This window comes from Uloborus diversus, chromosome 9, assembly GCF_026930045.1.
Source record: "Uloborus diversus isolate 005 chromosome 9, Udiv.v.3.1, whole genome shotgun sequence".
Classification (NCBI taxonomy): Eukaryota; Metazoa; Arthropoda; class Arachnida; order Araneae; family Uloboridae; genus Uloborus; species Uloborus diversus.
The window spans coordinates 88,113,247-88,123,748 of NC_072739.1; positions in this window are offsets into that span (position 1 = coordinate 88,113,247).

A 10,502-nucleotide genomic window follows, 5' to 3' on the forward strand; every position below is an offset into this window, starting at 1 on the left:
CGAGCTTTGGGGGTCCCGGCTACACTGACGCAAAAAAAAGGGGGGAAATACTCTGAATAATCGAAAACGTAAAGATAAAGTAAAATTTACTCTTTCGGGAAAAACTGTTGCGGCACTTGAAATAGAATTGTTTTCTAGTAAGCCGCTTTTAATTTTTGGGGGGAGGGGCAGGGGAGGGGGCCCGCCGTGGCTCTAGCTACCCTATAACATTCTCAAGGTCATAGTTCAACTTATCGGAGCTATGCTATACTTAACCAAGCCCTCAGCAACAGTTTAGTTTCAATAACTACTGCAAGTGTGGTGATATATTTGTTTCCTTTTATACTTCTACTGACCCTATAGACATTTTCCTTGATTAAAACACTCATTGTGAACCTAACCACTGTTAAAATAACATTCATCGCAGGCAGCTATCAAGCAAACAGAAGGCACACCACGAAGAAAGAATCATCACAGTTTAAAGCAGGGCTGCATAATGAGAGTCGGAGTCGAACTGATTTTGATGTGAATCAGAGTCAGGAGTCGAAAGCTTTAATTTTCAAAGAGTCTGAGCTGGAGTCTCATTTTCAACACAGTGTCGGCCTTTCTGCCAGGGCTGTAGAGTTGAGGTCTGATCTCCGAACAGGAATTTTTTAACTGGAGGGCGGAAGTTCAATCATTGGCTTAGGAAATACTGAGGCAAAGATCTCGTGTCACATGGTCCAACTTTGACGAATAGAAGACACGTTTTATGCAAAAATTGTGGAAAAAACCCGATTTCCAATACTTATTTTTCAAATATATTACGTGACTTAGGATATTTGCTTAAAGAATTGAAAGGTTTACTCTCTTCACCTTTTATTCCTTTTCAATGAGTCAGACGGATTTCGGGGTAAAAGAATCAGAGTCGGGATTGAAAGCTCTAAAACTCTAGGAGCTCAAGTCTTGAGTTTTTCTCTCTCTTTTTCTTTTTTACCTCCGACTCCGCAGTCCTGGTTTACAGTAGAAACCAGATAAGCTGAGTCGCTTGACATTTTTCGGCACTATAGCTGAAATTTAATGTGTTGTCCTTCTACTACAGATGCACTATTGTACGTTCCTTTTTTTTACTCCCAATGAAGCACTTAGTCCCTATAACTCTATTTTGAAAAAAAAAAAAAAAAAAAAACTCTGATTATTGAAATAATTTGTTCAATTTCCGGCTTTAAATTTTTACTTCCTTCTCCGATATTTATTTATTTACACAGGGTGTGGCGAGGGAACTTCCTTTTTAGAAAATGAAATAAAAAATATTACATACCTAGAAATTATGTATTACCTTTTTCCTGTCACACATAATGGGTGATTATGCTTTACACTGTTTTTAAAACATTACCTTGTAAGTGTTGTTTCCATGGTCAACACACTAATTCAACTTGGAAGTTTTGGTCAACTCTTTGGACCATGTCGACCGGTATATTGGCAGTTTCGGCTCGATTGCGGTTCTTCAGGTCCTCCAGGGTTTGTGGGCGATCGTTGCAAACCCGCGACTTTAGATGACCTCACAGGAAATGTTCACAGGGGACTTAATCATTCGACAGTGTAAGGCAGTTAAGTCCGCATTCCGATCTAACGGCTGTTAGAAAACTACGCCTCCATAGTACAAGTGCAATGCTGTCTCGTTCAAATGATGATGTATCAAAACTTCCCATTCAGACCTTTCCGTTGAGCGCCTCTCCCCATCACTTTGTGATGTTCCACACTTTTTGCGCATCAAATTCAAAACAGGAAGTTTCCGTGCCCTACCCTGTACAGTAGCCAAACAGCTTCATATACGTAGAGGACTGCGTCCAAACGCCTTGTCTCCAGACACACACAGGAAAGATTTACAACACAAGAGAAGGAAATGACACCTAGGACAATGACGGGATACGAACCCACAACCTCTGGATTAGAAGCCGAAGTTTCAACCACATAACCACGGATGCCCCCATTTTATACCAATATTTTTATTTTACACAGCCTCGAATGAAAATTGAGTAGTTTTTTTTCATGTCGTTCAAACGTACAGGGTCTGTATAATAAGTCATGAGACTCATTTTTTTCTGATGAGACTTTACCTCCCAAGGGCGCACAATTTGGTTAGGTCGGTGGTGGGGGCTACTGGTGGGACTCACTCTGGTCCGCAGTCGCCTGGCCGCATTCTTAGCTCGGGCAGCATCGTCGTTATAGTAAACCTCTGTTGCTAACGTCGGTTCCAGCTACAAAATGCAGAGAACATTGGAGCACCGTTACGCGAGTAAGTTTTGTGTGGAATTTGGTAAACATCGGCCTCAGAGATTTTAGAGATGTGTAAGCTAGTGTCTGTCAAAGGCGCATGTGTTTTGGTGGCACAGTTGTTTCAAAGATGACCAGGAGAGCGTCGAGGATGAATCTCAAACAGGATGTCCGTCAACCAGCAGAAAGGACGCAAATGTAGATCATGTGCGTGTTGTACTAAATTCGGATCGCCGGTTAAGTGTGAGAATGATTGCAGATGAAATTGGATGACAGTTCACAGCATCATCGCTGAAATTTTGAGAAATGTTTAAAACACCTGTTTCATCCTATAAGACTTCCTAACCAATAATGGTATCTCGACGCTTCCTCCAGCCCGCCACCAGCCACTTTTTAGCCCCAGCAGACTTTTTTCTATTTCCGAAGATGAAAACATCACTAAAGTACCATCACCATGGAATTCTGGATGCCGTGAAAGCGCTGGTACAAGACCTTTAAATGACATTCTGAAAGCAGGCTACAAAGTAACATTCAAAGCTTAGATGACTCGCTGGGATAAGTTTGTGCTTGCTAAGCCAAGGGTCATACTTTAAAGAATTTAGGTGTGAGTATTAATATCTGCAATATCTGATAGAACACAACTCAGTCTCATTACTTTTAGTACATACCCTGTATATACAGGCTGTTTCAGTTAAACGTTTCAGAACTTCTAAGAGGGGTAGGGTACATCCTGACAACTCGAAATCAGATAACAATGTGGGGTCAGAAATTCTTTACTGAGGCGGTGTTGTACTCAGAACTACCATTAAGAAAAGAGACCGTAAGTGAGAAACCGTTTTAATAATACATGAAAAGAAGCAAAAGGTGTCTGGATTGAAGTAAGTGTGCGAAGTTTCTTCCACAGGCTACAAAGCACACCTCACATGTTCTGAGCATGAGACTCCGAAAAGTCTGAAATACTCACGGCATATCAAAAATTTCTCGGGTTTTAAAATCATTTCCGATTACCCATTGCCATATGAGGCAGTGAGAAGCAAAGGGATGCAAGTAGACAATTTTAAGATTCGAGTAAAACGCGTTTAAAGATCAGATCCTAGGTAGGATTTCATTGAAATTTTTTCTAAATCATACTATACAGCAGCACCTACCAGGGCTACTAGTAACATCTCTTGTCCCAAGACAGAGGAGAGGTTCACCTATCATGTGTACTGGTTATCTCTAAATTTTTAATTTTGCCACTCGCATCCCTTTGCTTCTCACTACCTCATATAATTTCGAGTCGTCAGGATGCATCTTAACCCTCTTAGGAGTTCTGTAACATTTAACTGAAACACTCTGCATGTATCTACGAACGGAATGAACAAATACCCATTTTGACCATCCTCGAGTTTAAAATCTCCATTTTTCTCCTGATGTGCGAATGTTCATACGTACGCATTTGCGTGTCGAGTGTAAATCACAAATGGTATGTCACATAAGGTTCAAATTTCGTATGTAGAGTCTGTGTAGAGTGTTGTTGAGCACTTCTGTTTTTGTTTGTATTGGATTTTAAAAAGGAATCTTTACACGTTTTTTTCACAAATAAATGTTCATTACAATGATGACTGTAATGAACAGTGAATCGCGAACTGCGAATCTATAACATAGTAATGTTACAGATTCGCGAACACTTAGCGATATGTTGCAAGTTTCTTTGCAGTTATTTTTTTTTGTCAGAAGTGACTTGTCGAATCCAGTGTCAATTAGGCGATATATTCTTCTCTGAGTTTATTGCTCAGGTTTTATTTGATGAGGACTACAATCTCAGTAGATGCTTCCATCTCCCTTACATATATTATATTTTTGTTCTATATACAGTCGAATTCCGACTTACGCGATTGATGCGTTCCAAGACCCCTCGTGTAAATCAAAATTTCGCGTTGTGGCGAAGGATGTGTGTAAAAACTTTTAGAAATACACGCAATTATTTTAAACACTTGTAAACACATCCTAAAACAGTTAAAAATCATTTCTCAACTATACATTACTGTTTCGTGCATAAAAAACTGTATTTTTTAATTAGTATTTAAAAAAAAAAAACTGTTTTATTCAACCCAAAAAACTGCTACGATGCACAAAATCAATGATCAATGGGAAAAAAAGGTATAAAATAAACCAGTACGGTGTACGTACTGTATGTAGTAATAAAAACAAAGCACTATATAGTTATGATGTATATTAGATCCAGTAATGATATTTGTGATAACTTAATAAAGTGAAGATGATGGTGATTTATGCTGTGTGATCAAACCGTTATTTTTAAATATTTTTAGATAAACAATTACAGTTGCATCACTATTTTTTTTAATAACGTTTCCATCTATGGTAACACCCCTCTTCCTGGTATCTTAAACTCACAATACAAGAGCAGCATCCAATTTCATAATTTTTGCATTTTCCTTAGATTCTGCTCGGTGAACTTTTACGAATTTACTTTTCTTGACTTTTAATTGTACATGTGGAAGATTCAATCATACTTAACTGTAGTGCTACCTTCAACGCATTTTATAGTTGTTCATGCACATACCCTTTAGCTTTTCTTTAATTGTCAGAAACTTTCTCTATTTCTTTCACCTTCACAAACTTAACATGAAACGGCGCTCTTAGGTGTCATTATATTTCATCAACATTCATGTGTATTAGAATGAAAAAAATAAATAGAAAATGAGAAGTACTTGTATAAGCGATGTTCAGACTAGTACGATATGTGAACTTCCTCTCTCAGTGATGCTAAAGGGATGAAGGTCCATTCAAGAAAAAAAAATTAGTAGAAAATAATAAAGCCGATACTTACGCACCGCAATTCCATTCCGAAAATTTTCGTGTTGCAGGCGAGGGATTCGCATTAGATCTGGAATTCTTTACTGGGGAAAATATCGCGTTATAGATATTTCGCGTAGTAGCGGGAGTCGACTGTAGTACAGAACATGAAAGAATTTTCAGCACAAAGAAAGGAAAGTACATCCGGAGCAAGGTTGGGAGTCGAACCCACCGCCACGAGTGTGTCAAGCAATCGCTCTGACCACTCTGCCACTGAAGCTTCAATTAGGCAATATTTATTGTAAAAATACATATCAAGAATGGGGAACTTTTTTTCTGAAACTTCTAGGTGACGCCGTTTTGGAAGTAAGTTAGCATCTTCTGTTGAGGCAGGGAGCCGGTATGTTTCTTAAGACATATTTCATTCCCCCTAGAGAATGATTTTGACCCCCCTAGGGTTTCAAAAAATTAAGGTATAGGAGGGGGGGAGGCTATTCCTAATTTTTGAGATCCTAGAAATCTTTAATTTGTCTGGAGATGAAAATCTGACACCTAATTAATGAACTTTAACCAACATAAAAAAAATGGAAAACTTTTTTTTTAAAGGAACGGTATATTTTGAAGAAATGTGAATAAAACTCTTTTTGGATATAATTCATTTTGCTTTGATTCTGCCTTGTATTTATTAAATCTTTGTCTCTGTTTAATAGTGAATCACTAAATTCTATTTTATGATTTAGAAGCCACTTTATAACTCGTTGAATTGTTATTGGTGATATGTACTTGAACTTTTTCCCAGGCTCAAAAATTGGGGAAAAGATAGCTTATTCTAAACAGTTTCCCCATAAGAAGAATAGTGTAGCATGTGCTGATGGACGAACAGTTGAAGGTAAATGCATCAAGCAGAAAGCCGAAATCCAGAGACGTACTTTGCAGCACTGAATTACATAGAACTGACAAGCTATTGATGTGATGGGAAAAGCAATTTTTATTGCATAGGGAAACAACTTTCACAAAATTTCTGGTGAGTTAGATTTTTGAGCTGTTTTATTGTGAAATAGGCATGGTAATTTTAGAGTTGCAGTTACGTTTTCTTCTACCGCGTCAGGTGTTTTCTCTACTACTTCGTAAATGTGACCCATATGACCATTTTCCGCAAAAGAAAAGTGTGCTTATTACAAAATGCCCGTCTGCTCTCCTATTGCGGATATCAACCTTTTTAAATTAGGAAAAAGTTTTTTCTCAAATATATCAGTTTTGACAAGTTTCAATTCACTTCATAGTGCCATAGCAAATATATATATATATATATATATATATATATATATATATATATATATATATATATATATATATATAAACAATAAATAAATAAATAATGACAGAAAAATGAAGAAAAAAAAGTGATTAAGGAACATAAATCAATTCTGAGTGCAACAGAAACACAAAAACTAATTTTACTGTATTTTGTCCCCAATATAATTGTTACTTACCCAAAAAACATTTTCTTTTGGGCTGTCCTATATTTTTTCTAAACTGTTATGAATTTTGCAAATTGGTCCCTTGAACATTATTACCGCTTTAAACCTTACCTAAAAAACTTTTGACATGCTGGACTAAAATTGATACAATTTTTGGACAAGGGGGAAAGAATTTAGTATAAAACAAATAACAGACCTATGACAGCCAAATAACTCTTCCTCAGTACAATAAACTTTAAATATTATAAGCACGTATGACTGCTATTGCTACGTGTAAATACTCAATTCCACTATGCTGTAAGAAAAACTCTGAGCATTTCCCAAATTGTAATTTTTTCAACTAAAGGTAAGCATTGTATAAAACTCTTTCAGTGTGTAATTAGGAAGTTTTACTTCATAATGTGTACTAGCACTATGCATCTGTTAAACTTACCTTTATTTATTAGCGGGCACGATTAAAGTTTTACTAGGCGTTTTTTTTTTTTTTTTTTGAACTGGAACTCGTACTTTTTTTAGAGATTTATGTTTTTAGAACTGTATTTTCTGAACGTATCTTTTGGCAATCATGTAGTTTCATTGAACAATCAGTTTTGAATTCAGCATTCGTAAACAAAAAGTTTGAGGTAAGTTCTATTTACTGATAAAACATCATATTACTTTTATAGGTAGAGGCACCACGATGGGAGGTCACAGGAGGTCACTGAGACTTTTGATGAACTTCCTTATTTGGAAATTTTTGTCTGATGATTTGGCAAAATAATAATCATTCGGCAACATTTGGAGTTTATTCAACAAAATTATCATCATTCGGCAAAATTTAAAGTTCCATTCGGCAAATTGAGCATTTCCACCCTCAGACAAATTTAAATTTGAAAACCCCCTGTCTATTCATAGTGTATTTTAAGTCCAATTCGATTTTTAGTTTCTATTAGAACTTTTTGAGGAAAAGGTACATGAATTTCAGCTTTTTAACATTACGCGAATATAGGGCACCGACTCCTCTTAATCTTTTAAAATAAATTGCAGATCAGAAAGGATTAAAAATTTGAGACATGAAATTAGCGAAACTAAAACGCAAAAATTTGGCAAGTGTCGGCTTTAACACTTGCTTGTTTGAGGTAATGAGGGTACCTCGGTACCTCTGCTAAACCCGGTTTAAGCACCAATACATACTTTCGTATGAAAGTGCGATTTGTTTCAATGTACTCTTCACTGGAATACACATTTTTATCTTCATTCTTATCATATAATATTTTCTGACTTTATTCTCCCTTACCAAGTACGCCCAGTTACTAATAAATTATTTGTACTTCCATCGCGAAGTTTTACAAACATGTCTTACTTAATTTGGACACAATCATTTTTATGCATGTTCCTATTTATCGGCAGGAAATAAAACGTCATTAGATGAGGGAGTTATTATTTAATGACGTCTGCTGCAAATAGAATAAAGTAAGAACATTTTGTTTTCCTTTAACAGTTGGTTGTTTGCTCCGTAAAATGAGAAAGTGCTACGTTACGAATAAAAGAAATCCTTATTGTTTCAATTCTTTTGCAAAAAATGCGTTACAAACAATAGAGTTTTTCTGTGAAATTGATCCACTAGTTTGTTTGGATAGAGGAATGTTCGTAAATGGTGTAATTTTTTTCAGGATTTTAGACCCCCCCACCCCTTGTCACAAAGTGTCATACTTAATCGTACCCCCTATCTCCCCATCATCACGTGTCACGCTGTTTTTCATTAGCACATTTTTATCAAAAAAAAAAAAAAAAAAAAAATGTACGATGTCCCACTTCTTTTCACAATTTACCCCAATTTCACAACTCCTCCCCCCCTCAAAGCTTGACATCATTTGTAAACGGTCCCTAGATCCATAATTTGACATTTTCTTGTAAATTATAGTTAGTAGCTGGTTGATAAAATTAGACGTTAGACGAGGGGAGAAAAATGTAAATTGTATTTCAATTTTGAGTACGTATTTCTTAAAGCTTTGTTGTATCTGTTAGGGGCAGGGGCGTGCACGCGAGGGGTGGGGGAGAAGGGACACCTGTTGGCCCGCGCCCGAGCCTGAAGGGGACCCGAAATTTTAAAAATGAGTGTTAAAATATATGTAGGGACGTAGGGCTAAACAGTATGAGTGGGCTGGTGAAACTCATTTGTGATGGGCCACGAAATTTCTGTGTACGCTCCTTAGGGGCCGTCCATAAACGCTTGTGTTACGCTTTGAGGGAAGAGGGATTTGTAAAATTGTGTAAGTTTGTAACAAGGAGGAGGGGTAACAAAGTGTGACGTTACACATAAAAATATGCTTAAATTTATAAAAATATGCTTATGAAAAACAGCGTTACATGTTATGAAGAGAAGGAAAGAATTAAGGTGAAGTGTTGCATCTTGTGACAAGAAGGGCGGGAGGAGGAAAAGACCAAATTAAGTGAAACAAAGTATGATATCATTTCTGTACCTCAGAGCCAGACTAAAGTAAGTCACATAATTGTCACTTTACAGGAGAGAGGGAAAACGTTTTCGTCGTGCATACAAAATATGGGACTTGCGCTTTTTTAACGCAGGAAGCTAATTACTAAGGATTTTTTTAAAGAATCACTTTCACATGACTCGATGCGGAATAGGATTCTACACGCAATGCACTAATAAAATGAAAATCAATTTTTGGACTTGCGCTAGTCTGGCTCTAAGGTTCAGATTTATGGACAGTCCCTTATCTGCAATGTATGAAATCCAGCGATCTAAAGAGTGCCTAAAATGAGAAGCCTGTAATGAATAAAATGCCAAAGAATGCTTTTGACTGCATTACCGTTAGCATAGATCAGCGGTTCCCAACCTTTTTAGTTGTGCGGCCCACCAGTTTTGTAGAAAACACCGTTGAGGCCCACTAACTGCTATATATTACTTGCACAGCCAAAATTAACTTTCTGGGGGGGGGGGGACTTCTGCTCATAACTGTCCCTAAGTGTAAATAATATACCGTATTAGAATTAAAAGTGTGTTAAAAACAAGGGGGGGGGGGAGTTCTGTAGATGTTAATCCCCTTCTCCCTTCATCCTGCACCGCTGATGTAGATATACTGTACAAGAACAATTTTCAAAATAATTTTTAAGAAATAAAATAACTTTTTATTGCATTTACTTAGCTGGCATAGCTGTAAGAAAAGTCAAAAATAAGTCATCAAAGTCAAAGCTCCATCGGATTTTTGACGTTGTTTTTCATCTACGAGGGAGTTTTTTCTGGATTGTGTAAAACTAGATAGTTTTAGTCTTAAATTACACGCAATATTCAATGCATTTCTATGCTATTTAAAAAAAAAAGTAAGTGCAATAAAAAGTCTCATTTAACTAGGTAGGTTGTCAAAAACCCCCTCAAGTGTCTGAATTTACTGAGTAGTCATGTCAGTTCAAAAAGGAAGGAGCATTTTTAATTCGAAGCTTGAAGTTTCTAGCACTAGTTTTTTTTTGGCAGTTTTCTTTAAAAGAGTTTATGATTCATTAGGTTTCATCTTTAATTAGGGAAAAGTTCCTAAGAAATGTGAAAAATCTTAATCATAAAGTTCCTTATTGTGACGGTACATCTAATAAGTTAGTGAATTTTCTCAAAAAAACGGAAATTAAGACCTCAAGATTTATCTTGGTTCAGATTCTCGACCAGTGTCCACGGCCCAGTAACACGCTGCTCGCGACCCACTTGTGGTTATGGGCCCCGGCCTATGGGTTGGGAACCACTGGCATAGATATAACTCAAAATTAATTCGTTTATTATAATGCTCAATTTCTAATTTTGCAAAAATACGTCTGTTATTACCATGTTTCAATAAGAAAAACCTACTCTTGATAATTCAGGGGTGGGCTGGGTCAAGAGATTGATTCATTTCACCCAGTTCATGAAGGCAGCGTTGAGTTTATTACATTCATTAATGCCAAAATGGCGATCCATCGTGCTTGTGCTTGAAGTGACATTTAATATCATTTAATATT